The sequence below is a fragment of the Copadichromis virginalis genome, linkage group LG6 (genome assembly GCF_057382275.1).
Source record: "Copadichromis virginalis isolate Kocher_CV1m ecotype Utaka linkage group LG6, C_Virginalis_male_GT1.1, whole genome shotgun sequence".
In the NCBI taxonomy this organism is placed as follows: Eukaryota; Metazoa; Chordata; class Actinopteri; order Cichliformes; family Cichlidae; genus Copadichromis; species Copadichromis virginalis.
The window spans coordinates 1,088,489-1,103,264 of NC_140623.1; positions in this window are offsets into that span (position 1 = coordinate 1,088,489).

The window sequence follows — 14,776 nt, forward strand, 5'->3', positions numbered from 1 at the left end:
CACTGGGTCAAATGACCCTGGACATTGACAATGAATGCGTTTTGTTTGAAAAGTCTGAGACTGGAACCAGCACACTTTAGAAATAATGATAAAAGGCAGCCCTGAAGAAGATATGCTTTTCGAAGTCAAGCCCAGTATCTAAAATCACACCCAAGTTTCAGGTGCTCAAGCAGTTTTAGTGTCAGTAGCATTAACAAGAAGTGAATCTGGTGCTTTGAAACCTTGGAATTTGCTGAAATAATCTCTGTTTTGTCTTCCTTTACCTGTAAAACAGAAGATTGTTGTTGCAAATACTTATAAAAATTATGAAAATGCATTTCAAAATCCTTTTATTTTGATTAGACGTTATTCTGACGTCATCTATAGATTATAGAGGATGTCAGGATGAGTTGGATGAGGCCAGCAGATGAAGAGACTCTACTGAACAGGTGTCAGAGTAATTGGATATTCTGCACTAAAGTTTAGTTGAGTGAGTAAAAGGGGGACGACATCTTGTGCCAAAGGCCAAGAGTTACACACTGACCAGAGAATGAAGCAACAAACTGCAGAGCCTTCAGTTCAGGCCCCACTTCTGTGGAACCAGCTCCCAGTTTGGATTCAGGAGACAGACCGTTCTCCTGCAGCCAGTTAGGGCTCGATCAGGTGACCCTGAATTCTCTCTTAGTTACACTGCTTAGAGCTGGGTTTGCATCACTGCTACTTCTGCTGCCTCCTCGCAGGGACTCACCAGCAAAAAAGGAGGTTTCAGAGAATTTAGAGCAAGCATGTACTGCACCTCCTTACCTGGCAGAGCTTCTTAGCATTTACCGCCCCAGGAGATCTTTGAGGTCAGCAGACCTGATGCTTTTAGATGTTCCCAGGTACAGATTAAAGACTAGGGGAGAGAGGGCTTTTGCTGTGGCTGCACCCAGACTGTGGAACAGTTTACCTCCTCACATCAGATTCTCCACAAGCCTAGGAACTTTTAAAACTGCTCTTAAAACTCACCTCTTCTCATTGGCTTTTAGCAAGGTTTAACTTACTGTATTAACTTATTGTTTTATCAGTGAGGTGTTTTATTGTATTTTATATTTGTATTTTATTGTACAGCACTTTGGTCAGCCTTGGTTGTTTTTAAATGTTCTTTATAAATAAACTTGACTTGGCTTGACTTGATTGATGATATAATTGAAGCACGATCAGTTATATTGTAGCCTCTAGTCTGATCATTTTAAATGTGCTCTAATAATAATTTGGCTCACCTTTAACAACTTGATATTTTGTCTTCCAGTTTAAACTCCACCAATAGTGTAAAAATTCACGATATACTTTTAAAACCAACTGGTAACTGATCTGCTGTTTACTGATGTACTGTTTACTTACACCGAACTTCTATGAACACAGACACAGAGAAGTAGTGTCTCTGCAGGTTAAGATTCCTCTTTCATTTGTACAAAGTGTAATTAGCTGCTGCATTAATGGCTGCCTTTAAAGCATGAACCTCTCACATTGCAAACACACATTGTTGACGTGTTGCTGGAGACACAGTGAAGTGAACTCACACACAGATGGAGAGCGGTAATCCTCATATCCTGTGAAAGCAAAGGAGATGATGTCTCCAGGATAAAAGCAGTTTGTATAAGTAGAAGTTTGAACTCTAGATCCACCTGCGTCATAAAATTCCTAACATGTTTCTGAAAATACTGTCAGTGTGTGTTCATCACTTCCTGTAACGGTCTGAGTTGTAAGCTTGTAAACTAATAAACTAATGGAGAAGACCTTCATTACACTGAGACAACGCGTTTTGGGCTGAAGATGGCACCAGAGCTCACTAACCTGAATCTCCTCTTTCAACTGGCCACTCTACAATTTGTTCGTTCTTTGAATTCTGTATCACAGCAATAAAAACACAGCTTTAAAGAAGATACTTCAATGACAGTTAACACTAAACTGCCATATGTTTCTGGGAAATAAAATAGAATCCTACTGAAAATTTTCTAAAATGAGCTTTATGCTCATGGTGATGAGTTACATTCATCGCAGGTCGGGAACTCCCGAAGAAACACACAGCAGATCCAGGCTGTGTTCACACTCTGAGATGTTTGTTTACTGTGCAGTGCAGAGGCCTCCTCCACAGAGGCTTGATGTTTTGATCTGTGAAGTAATAAAGCGACACAACTACTGCAGAACAAATATTAAAAGGTTAAACTTGAGGTACAGTATAGACTTTAAGAACAGTTCTCCTGTGTAAAGAGCTGCTCACCTTCTAGTACTGCTGACATTAGTGGTGGAAAATACAACACTTGCATCCTGGTATCTCTCACGCTGACTGCGGTTAAAGTTGGAGTTAGTAGAGTCTGGCTGGGTTGAAGCGAATTGTACAGCAGCGTAATGAATCTCATCCGTCTGATGGACACATGGGTCTTGTTGACACTTGAAAGCTCCAGTGAATAGCATTGTTAATTAAGTGGAGGTGAATAATATGGGTGAACAAAGTGTCCATAGATACAGTTGTTGTAATCAGCCTGTGTGATGGGTTTGAGCCGATGGGTGACACAGCATGACTCACCTGTGCTCTGTTGTCTTGCCTCTCTGCAGCCTCTGATTGTTGTTTCAGTGACCTTCTGAGTAGATAATAAAATACATGTTAAACCAAAAACAGGATAGATTCATGTTTTAAGCATGCAAATGTCCAATGACATAAGACTGGACAGTACGAAGAAGAGGAATGATTAAAGCTAACAGAAACTTTATACAACATTATTGTTGCAGTTTAAATTATTAAACCTACCTTATGTACAAAAAAGTGAAGTTGTGAGGATAAACTGTAACGTAAATATACCAGATAAGGTCAGGATAAACATTCAAAAGAAGTCAACATTAGATATGAGGCCATGTTTCATCTGTATGCAGCTCTCGCAGAATCTTAAAATTCTAGCCAGCTTCTCACGTAAAAGCTTTTTGCTCACAAATATTCTGTAGTTTCCTTGCTGATGGTGTTTTTCTTACATTGTGCTAAAGATTTTCAAAAGGAGTTAAATCAATGCACTGATATGGTCACTCATATCTTTTAGGCTAGAGTCTTTAACAAACTTTTGGCTAATATGTTTTTGTAGCAAGTACACTGATCATGTTCTCATAATCTGTCCTAATTTATCAGTTTCACGATATGTACTAGGATTTTTAAACTTGTGAATGATACTGCCAACTAAGCGTCAGTGGACTTTAAATTTCTCTGGATGAGAAATCAAATAAGAAACATCCCACCTACTTCAGAGCAAGAGAAAGAGTAGTGTGACGACCAGAGCAGTAGCAGCGACTGAGAGAGTGATGGGGAAGTTTCCGATTAAAATATACATTTGAAAATATACATGTGTATACATTATCACTCTCACTGCACTTTATGTACATTAAAAAAATAAAAAAAATAAAAAAAATAAAATCTATATTTTCATGCATAACCATTTGCCCATAGTATAGCTTATCTTATAAGTATATTTTAAAAACGTGTGTCTATGATTTTAATTTTTTCAAATTGTTACTTGTCTGTATTCAGTTTGAACCTGGACCATTAACACAACATGAGTCATACAAAACACATAGAACCAAAGTTACATTTTAAATCTACACCTAAGTCATTCAAAGTGATGGGAAGGCAAAATTCAAACTTTTGTATAATCAGCTAACATTCTTAAGAGTTTCATATGTGATGAATGATGAACTTATGGATGTTCACAGAATAAAAAGCAAGAGTTCATGTTATCTTAAAGTCATCATATGTAAAATTTTGGTAAACTGCATTTTTTTTAGAACTTAGCTGATAGCTGGACTTAATAAATACACTCGTCTAACCTCCTAAATGTTGTGATTTCAAAGTTTGGATGGGTGAAACTGTACAATATACAAAACATGATCCTCAACTCAGATAGCTACTTAGTTTTGAAAGTGAGACTATAACTGTAATAAATGTTGTAAAGAGGAAGTGATCTTAAGGTATTTCTTCATTTTCAACTCACTGTTGGCATTTTAACAGTTTCATTCCAGGACAGCTGAAAATGCTGCAAATGTGTACTACGTAAGGGAACACTATAATCAAGTTTATACTGTTTAATGCTGGTAAATATCATTATAAGATCAAGCTAATGATTTGTTTTATCATTTTACTTCTGCATGTCCAGCCGCTGACTGTAGTGCAGCTCACAGGCAGCTTGCCATGTCAGGTCTTGTGTTTGGAGATCTATTCAGCTGCTGAAGCTTGGCAGAGTTAGTGTAATGAAGTATTACATTGTTAAGTATAGTCCTTTAACTAATGAAGGACATATGATAGGTTTATTAATTCCAACAGTTTATTTCAAGCTGAAAATTAAAAACGTGTTGGACGCTGTCGCCCTCTGCAGCAGGGATGTGGAACTAAAATGTGTGTGTTAAAAAATGAGTTTCCATCTTCAAAGCTAGACAGATAGCTTATACTATGAATTTTTCTGGTGAGCCATAACATTCTTAGTTCTTGCCAGACGACCTTGACTGCAGCTGTAATGCTGAACAGAGTTGCAGTACAAATCTGCCCTGCATGCTCTGCAGACTCCACTCCGAATCACTTTATCGTCAAATCCATCTCTCCTTCTTGATCTGAAAGTATAAGCATTTGTTGCATTTTGAAAATCCATGAATAATAATTCTCTGGACTGTCAACAAATTGCAAAGTAACTACATTAAAATGTTCTTCTGCAAAATATATTTTGTGATGTTTTGGACACCTTGACTTTGGGATGACAGCTCTCTTTAGGGATAAAATTGTGGCTGAGGTAATCTGGTGGCATTTGTTTTATCTATGAATTCATCTTTTTCTTTTTTTAATTCCAGCTTTGCCTTTACCAGGAACCACTCCTGCATTCATCGTCCTGTCACAGTGCTTACGTGCTCTCTTGTGGAAACTAAGTGGATCAACTTTGACTGAAATTTCCCCTGAATATCTTCAGAGCTTCAGAACATATTCAGATGTCTGCTGGTGCTCTAAATTGCTGCCACTGAGCTCAATTTTACTAGAGCTGTCTGCTTCATCATCAGCTGCAGCCTCAGCAGTATTAACCCTGATTCTTTTGTCCCCGTGATAGAACAGAGAAAACCGACTCATAGTGTGTTAAAACATTTATATTTCTTTTTATTCAGTCATCTTCCGGAAGAGAGAGACCCCTGCACAGACCAAACGCCAGTTGCAGGATCTCTAACATTAGAATCATAAACTGTGCCTCATATAGGTTTTATTTTGGTACTTTACAAAGTTCCTCTTTTCTGTGTCTTATCTATTAATATGCCTGTGCACTACAACTTCCTGTTTTTCAGTCTGGCTGAGCACTTAGTTTGTGAGTCAAAAGTGGCCTTGCTCTACAAGCCTTCATTATTAAAGTACATAAAACAATCTAATGAGCAGATACATATTAAAAATATCTCTCTATTTCTTAACAGCAGCCACCTCTTTGGCTTCTTAAAATATGAAGGTTAGATTTCAGCTTTCTAGGTTCTATTTCAAAATTATCAAAAGAAATAATAACAAATAAAACATTTTATTTTCATATGGAATTTGAAACTTCTTGCACATTATTGCCTTCTGCAGCAGTGAGACGCAAATGAAACACTTTTAATCAGAGTATAGCATCCAGTCAACTAAATTTGGGATATTGATCTGGTCAGTTAAGTAGCAAAGGAGGTTGTTAGTCAGTTTCAGCTGCTTTGATGTTCATGAAATTAACAACAGCTGCACTCTTATCCTGTTTAGTTTCTTATCCAGAAAACTGAACTCCAGGCTTTTCTGTGTTAATCATCATTTGATAACAGTTTTGTCATGATAGGAGTCATTATCTGTAGAAGAAAAGTATGATCCATGAAACACCCAGTTTAAATTGGTTGGATTTGGCTAGCACCATCCCTTTCATGTGAATGAGCAGAAGAGAAATGTCCCAATCATGCCCTCTCTCTTTAGTGGGCCACTGGGATCGGAGGAGGTAGGTCCTAGCTCCGGACTGTAACATCACATCGTTAGTATTGTTATTGCTGTGTAGGTGAATAAACGTACTCTCGTCCTGAATGGCTGCCTATGTGGTCCTCGTCACAATGTACTACACAAAGGAAGACAATAGAGTTAAGTTTAGTATTGTACGATGCAAGTAAATACCAAGATCATGGCTCACTCACTCTCATTCTCACCTCCATAGTCTCCACGAGTTCACATAGATCATTAATCTAGATTTAATACAAAAATAATAAATAAGTAAATTTTACATTTAAAACCTTTAAATCAGTTAGTAAAAGACTGTCTCGGAAGATGCTAGGATTTGTCATTCTGCTGAAAGATAGAAGTCAATCAGTCATCGTCAAATGAGGGAAGGTCATCGTTACAGAGTATACCTGCATAACTTGTCTTTGGAAAACCTGACAGGGAAAGACACAGTGCTAGTTTGTTCTTGGCATATCAGTGAAATATGACATGCATAGCTTTGTTCCCTTCAGCACCCTCTGCTGGTTATAGTGGGACTACTCACAAGCTAATATTTTGGTGGAGATTTTTTATGTTCCTGTTGGTGGAGGAAACAGGAAGCTGGCTGCGTTGCTGCTTTGCAGACTTGTTGCTTGTGAGTAGTAATGGTACAACATGTTTACAAGTTTAGTTAACTTCTAAACAAATCTGTGTGATAGAAATGCACTATTTATTCTATCTGCAGTCTTATTCTATACAGAAAGTTAAGCTAAGTATTTGATCATAGTCTTGGGCCCCTTCCTAATGCTTAATTGGCTTTTTTTCATTTTCACTCTTCATTCAAAGGCCCCATATCTACTCATAATGCAATATTATAGGTTTGTGAGATTTTGATCAATTTGAGGTGTTAAGTGTGAGCTGTGAACATCTGGAGTTGCTTGCTGCTGGCATTTTACCATTGTGCAAACAGCGGGGATTCTTTTGTAAGTTCAGTAACCACTACTGTTACTTGTTTTCTTTAAACATGTTTCACTGTTTCAAATGTGTTACTAGATTTTATCATTTTAATGAAGATCACATGTTATCAGATTTCAGACACCTCCACCAGCAAAACCGTTCTGGGTAACTGATGCTTTCCACTCGCCTTCAAATTCTCCAGCTAAAAAGGTATTCCCCCTCATTTTCTGTTTTATAACCGTAGTTTAATTTCACTTTTCAAACTTCTTTTCTTTCCAATAATAGCCCCACTTTGCACAAGTATCATCACTTTGTAAATTGTGTCTTTAGCTGATCTCGTTAAAAAAAGAAAAAAAATTATAGCTTTGAGCTAACAGGAGCTATAATGGTTTCACACATCTATCTGATGACAATTCCATTTAACTCCTGATTTGAAATGTTGAAACCCAGTATAAGAAATTCCCACGTGTTAACAGATGGCCAGGACACCTCTACTATTGTAACACATCTGGAAAGTGGATGAAGCACCATCCTGCACCCATTTTCTTTCTGGAAAGGTATTTCTGAATATCTGACTGTCTCCATCTGCTTCTCTCTGTGTCGCTCTCAGAGGTGGCAAAGGTCAGAGGTCGCTCTCAGAGGTGGCAAATTACAGACACTCTGTACTTTAGTGCAAGTACAGATACTCGTGTTAAAAATACTCCTGAAATATACTTAAAGAAAAGTAGTTCCTTGAATTTCTAACATTTCTACAAACCATTTTATGCAAAGCTAACTGAACCTCAGGCTATATTCATGTAATGATAAAATATATTAGTAGATAGAATACACACTTTATTTCAGTCTAAATTTTAATTCTAATAAAGGCTCCCAGCTTGAATCAGTAAAGTAGAACATGAACAGAAAAAAGGGAAAATACATCTATTTTCTTTTGCCTCCATTGTAGAGGGTGACTTTGCCCCTAAACAGGAAAATGAGAAGGAAAGAGATGACTCACAATATATTGCGATATATTCTTTTCTGCTGTCAAAAATGACTGAACAGTACAGAATGCCATTTTAAGAACATTGTGCAAAACTTTTTTTTTCCCATTTAAATTACAAAATTATTCAAATAAATTTTAAGATGTAACAGATCTTTTTCCAAACAATGTAACACACACACAAAAACAACAACAACAACAACAAACAAACAAAAAACCAACACACAAGTAAAATATCAGTAAAACAATTCTAAATAGTTTTTTGGGTTTTTTTGGTTTTTTTAAAAAGTGCAAAATGTGGCTTGGGAAATATCAGTTACTGGTGTGTAAGGCTAGGTAGGACTACCTTTTTTCTTTCCACTTGAGTGACTGGGCGTCTGTGGAGCGTGCAGTTTTTGACTTTAATCATATTCCAAAACAAGCTTTGTTATGAGGTGATAAAACAAATTACTTGTATTCCCTCTCTTCTCTATTACTGTCGCCCGGCATAATTTGCAGATGATATTTTTCTGCTCAACATCCGACTGCTTAAACCCAAACCAGGTCGATATGACAGACGTCGTACTGGTCTTTTTTATGAGCACCACCTCCTCCTCCCCACGTGCAATCTAACCCGTTTTTCCTGCACAAAACTACACAGTATTTTCATGCAACTTTTAAATATCACAGTGAGTGTGCCTCAGTTTGTTCACAATATGAAACATGTCATATGTCACACACACACAATAAATGAAATATACCAAAAGTAATGAGTCTGCTTTGAAAATGTAAGACATTTGAAACTTCGTTGTAACAAGAGAAAATACATTATATTGCTTAACCTTGAAACACATTTCATTAAATGCTTAAGAACAACATGTGCCCCCTCTATCATTCCTTGAACAGCCTCTCCACGACACAAATGAAGACCTACTGACGGAGGAGCTACAGAGCAACAAAGTTCAGCACTTTTGGTGTGTTAGTGCAACTCATTGTCAAAGTGATGAAAGGTTTAAATCGAGAATTCTCTAGAAATTATCAACGCACATGTAATTCCCTCAGATTCCTGGCCTACCACAATAAGGAATGACAATTCAACACAGCCCAACTTGATAAGGTGCTCAAACAGGGAGATGTACTCTATGGTTGGGTTAAAGCAAATCTTCTGCAGGAGGATCATTATATGCACAATCTGACAATAGAAGAACTACCCGATCAAGCTCCTACAGACACAAATGTCTACAGTGTGAACGTGGAAGATGTGCGGTATGGATACCTGAAAGCAGCAGAAAAAAAGTCCTCAAAAACAAAAGAGGTGGTTGCCTCAAGTGTCTGTCAACAGATGTGAACCATGCTTTGGTCTCACCTGAGTGCGTTGCAGTTTTCCATGACAGATCAAGGAGGTATGGATTCTTTGACTTACACTAAAGAAGTGAAGCAGGTTCACTTTCACTCATGAATGACCTGATCAACTCCCTGTGACCTTTAAATTTGTGGCAGTTATGAAAGATATGAGTTTGCACCAGTTCAAAAGTATCAGCACTCACAGTGAACATCCTGGACAGTCAACTCAGGTAACACAAAGAGCTACTGCTACAAGTGCCTCAACCAGAATCAGGCCAAACCTACATGACAATGTTACAAAGTACTTTAGACTCATCAGAAGACAAAAGGGCTACAAATCAAATCTGAAGACCAACTTGAAACATCTGTTGAACCAACAGGCAGCATCAGGAAAGAACAAGAACATCTTGAACTAAATGAAAGACAAAGTCACAGATAAAAACCCCAAAACAGCAGAAAATGTGTGCAAACTAAATAAACGACGTAAGTAAGCGATCTGCCAAGCCAAAACAAGTCAGAGGCAGCATGTACAACCTGAAGACAAATCTTCATCTGATGAAGAGGCAAAGACAAAAGAGAAAAAAATAAAAAGGACATGAGAACAACGATATGCCAGCTGTCCTGAATTTCAGATGAGATGGCTATGAAAACTCATTAGGCTGAAAACTGTCATTACCACAAACAAAAATTATTATTTTGCAAATCCTCATATTCAAGGAAAAATAAAAGCCCATAAGGTGAAGAGGTACCAAACCGATCCTCATTTTCAAAACAAAAAGAGACTATCATCAGAAGATCTACCACAGATCCTGATTTTCAAAGCAGACAGAAAAGAAAATACATGGACCAGAAATACAGAGAGGATGGTGTCAGAGAAAGGAAGAGAGCATAAAAAAGAAGGTACGCATCTGATCCAAACTACAGGCACAAACAAAAACAATTCATGTCAGGTATCACAATGACCCACAATTCTGACTGCACCATATACAGTGTCCTGTACCAGAGACACAAAATGACCACAACTGGATTTTTCTCCATACATAATAAGTTGCACTGCGCACTGAGAATGAAGATAAAATACAGCTGGCTCACAACAATGCCAGCAAACTCCAGTCTGAAGCACAGCCATAGGGTGTAGTGAACACTGATGCAAGCTGCCATATTAGCTTTCCGTGAAAGAATTCGATTAGGGCCCACCCATGTCTGTACAGTGTGGCACAGAACTGTTTCCTGATCAAATTAAACACTGCAACAAGTGTTAGAAATAGTCACGTTGTTGCTACTTGCTTGACAGGGAAATGTGTCCATGTTTGTGACAGGGAAAGCGCAACTCTTTGTAATTTCCAAAACAAAGAATGCAAGAGTGGATCTGCCACAGTTGTGACAGCCACCTAAAAAAAAAGCAGTGGCACACATTGTAGCACTAGTACCCATTCCAGCTGAACTGAGTGAATTAAATATACTTGAACAACAACTGATTGCTAAAATTCTTCCATTTGCCAAAATCATCGCATTGCCCAAACGACAGCAAAGAGCAATACGTGGGGCTGTTTGTTTACCATCAGATGTAGAAACCACAGTAAACTTGCTCCAAAGACGCAGCAATGAAGGCCAACTCCTGCAGGTAAAACTGAAAAGGCACACCAGGTACAAAGGATACCAGCACTTCTACACTGAACACAAAGAATGTGTTAGCAGGACTATCAAAACTAAAAGAAATATATTCAGAATACAAAAATGTGTCAATTGATGAGGAAGCTACTTTATAAAATCCCACAGATAATCAGGTAATAGAGACAGAACATTGCACTCCTGATGCAGATATACAGGGTGCACAGCCCAGAAACTCAGAACACCAAATTGTGTCAGAAAGGAGAACCACTGAGGATACAGCAGCTGAGCTGCTTCAGCCATCTAACAACGTAAATGAACAAATAGAGCTTGAACAGTCAAATTCAAATGAAGAGCCATTAAAAGATATGGAGAAGGAAAAGGAGGAACTTCGACCTGGTCTTTCTCTGGATACCTGTATGCAACCACCAGATATAGCACAGGAAATGTTATCATATGGCAAAGGAATTTTTACCTTTGCACCTGCCCAAGGAAATAAACCTGTTGGCTTTTTCTCTGTTCCTAAACTTGAACCTTTCTTGAGCAGTTTGCAACTGGACAGAACAGATTAGATAAAGCCAGACAAATTAAACTGTCCCCAAGCATGTACTTTAATTCACGGATGTTCTCTGCAGATACACGCTTTGCAACTTATTTTTTTCACAGTTTGTGACAGAAACACACATGGCTACAAACAGCATGTCAATTCAATTGCACAAAAGTAAGGCAATCACCAAAGATGAATCTAAAACTCTAACAGAATGCTTCAGAATAAAGATGAAGTGGTGAAATTGATAGATAACAAAGATGAACACGCTTCATCAAACCTCTGAGAGGTACTCCAGTCTATTGGGAGAAGGTCACTGAAAGATATCCATGCTATGGTCAGACAGCTAGGATAGCCAACTTTTTTCCTGACATTTTGGACTGCTGAAATAAAATGGCCTGAGGTTGTTGAAGGCATAAAAACTCAACAAAGTGAACAAGTGGAGTTTTCAGAGCTTGACTGGAATTCAAAGTGTGAAATTCTCTGATACAAACCTGTCACTGTCATGCGCATGTTTGAAAAGAGAATCGATGCCCTAATGGCAAATCTGATCCTGTAGAAGGTGACTTCTATAGAATGGAGTTTCAGGCTAGAGGTAGCCCTCATATCCATTTACTGGTTTAGGTCAAAGATCCACCTGAATTAGGAAGTGACCTCAAAGACCATGTGTACAAATTTATTGACAAGTATATAACATGTAAGATGTCTGACCAAAATACCCAACTTGCTTCTGAGAAACACACTTGTCTGGATCCTCTCATTCTTCCTCCAGCTGGAACAATACAGCAGACACGTCTCTTACACAAACCATACAGACACGGCAAAGGTAAATGGTGGTGGATTTACACTGTACTATAAGAAAACTCTTAGAGCTGAGGCCTGAAAATACCTGCAAAATGTGACTGACCTTGAATTTGTTGTCCTCAAAGTTGAATCACCAGTCAGAGCTTTGATTGCAACTGTATACAGACCACCAAATTACAGCCACAACAGGTTTTTACCACAAATGCAAAACCTGTTGGACTCATTGAACATGACGAATCACCAACCAGTCATTGTTTGTGGAGACTTATGAGAAGAGGGAAAAAAGCATCTATGTCAAGAGGATATACGCAACTTATTGCTCCTGCAACTACTGAAAAACACATGCTGATTGATCGCCTTTACATATCACAGACATACGCCTGCCTCCAATCAGGTATTCTCAATACATATCCCAGTTATCACAGCTCCATTTACTGTGTTCTTCACTAAAATAAATCATCAATTTCATTTATACGTTTCACTTGTTCAGTGGTTCAGAGCATAAAGTTGGTGGGTTTGTTTGTTTTGCCATTTGGTTCAATTGTTCACTATGACATTGTGTTCTACATGATGATGTTCTATTCCACATGATTATTTACCATGCTAGACAATGAAATTCCATTCTGCATGATAAAATGCCATTCTATACAATGACATTCCATTGTATATGATGACATTGCATTCGGCACTGTGACATTCCATACTTGAGTATGTTTCATTGGACAAGTTGAAATTTTCTTGCATATTTTGACATTCTATTTTAGACGATAATGTTACATTCTGCATGATAAAATATGATTCTTCATGATATTCCATTCTAAATGATAACATTCTATTCTGATCGAAGGAGCTTAAAGAGAAAAGTGAATTGACTTCTTTAGTTTTTTGAAGATGTTTCAAGAAACCTTTTAACGAGAAGTCTCTTCTGTCACATTTGCTGGTACTACACTCAATAGGCAGGACTCTGTACTGTGCAGTCAAACAGTCAGTTATACTTTATAAAGTCTCATTTTTCCCCATGTGACCTTTTTCCTAGCTGTCGACATTGTTCCAATATATGACCATCCTGTACACAATACAGACAGGAAAAAGCTTGATTTGACAGGAGACTTGTCATGTTTGAAAGAAGCAATTTTACAGTCATTCTTAAGAGAAACATGAGTGACAAAGGTGTTTCTTTTAAACTGCAATTTTATTTGAGATTTAATAGGTTTTATGATTCCCTTTGCAGCTGTAAATCCTGTATATCTCCAAAAACTGGGTCTGGTATAATCCTAATCTGATGTTCAATAAAGTTACCAATATCTAGAAGACATGCTCTTTGGTCAGTCCTCTCAAGAATCTTGTTTGTGTTTATTCTCCATTTTTCTCTCAGTTTGAATGGAAACTTCTGAATCTGAATTTTCATGTCAGCTAGCATGCTTAATTCTTCCAAGTGCTACAATTCCTCCATAGCATTGCAACATTCCTGAAGGAAGAGTCCATATGCTTTTAATGTTTAAGCATCCTCTCCTTTAATATTGGGCCAACCAGTGACCTAGTTTTAAATGCTCCAGTCCAAATGCTGTCAGTTGTTACCAAAAGTATTTTTTGCCACTGGCCTCATGGCATGTGTATTTGTCAGTTTCACTTTCAGGAGAAGAATATTTAAATTATATTTAAATTAAAGTAATTCCAAATAGGAATTAAAAAATCTGTGGCACACAGTTACCTTGAAAATTGTATATGTTTTATGACAACGTGATCCACAGACAATTTTGAATTTAGTGTGGAATTTGTCACCAGAAAGACATGCCATCCAACCACCACAATAGTGTTACTCTTTCAACAGTTTGCCTAATGCGCATTGTGACAGTGATTACTGCACTCTGCAAATGTCTCACATGGTCTTTACCTATGTAAATTTTAATAAAAGTGTGTTGAATTGAATGAATCTATTCTTTTAATTTTCATTTGTTCCGATCTTGCACTCCTGGCTGGTGTAATTTGAGAGAGTTACTTTAATAGGTAGGGATAAAAAAAACAAAACTTAACAATGAATGGATTTGACTACAGATCCACTTTGTCACACTGTGGACATTAAACACACACTCATCAGAAGTGATGTCTCGAAGCACAGAAAAGCAGAGAAGTAATTGCATTGCAAAGTGCACAAATGCAACAAAACTAAACAGTCATGTTGCTGTGTCATAAAGACTTTTTATGAGAAGGAAATTAACTTCATAACTTAACAACTAGTTTGTTGTTCAGCAGCAGCTCTGTCACAGCAGAGCAAACCTCTGACGCAGCTCTTCAACAACAGCTACAAAATATTTTCAAATCTTTATTTGCATGTTCTGTGTAAGAAATATATGAAATCCAAGGTCACTTTTTTACTGTAGAAAAAATATATAAAAAAAAGTATAATCATGATCAAACATTATACAGAACACCCTAGATATAGAAGGGACTACATTCGGTGCTTTGCATTGCATTTAAGGCTTGGATGCTGCTTGGCCATGGAAACCCATTCTGTGAAGCTCTCTACGGTTGTTATTGAGCTAATCTGAAAGCCACATGAAGTTTGGCGGTCTGTAGTGATTGACTCTGCAGAAAGTTG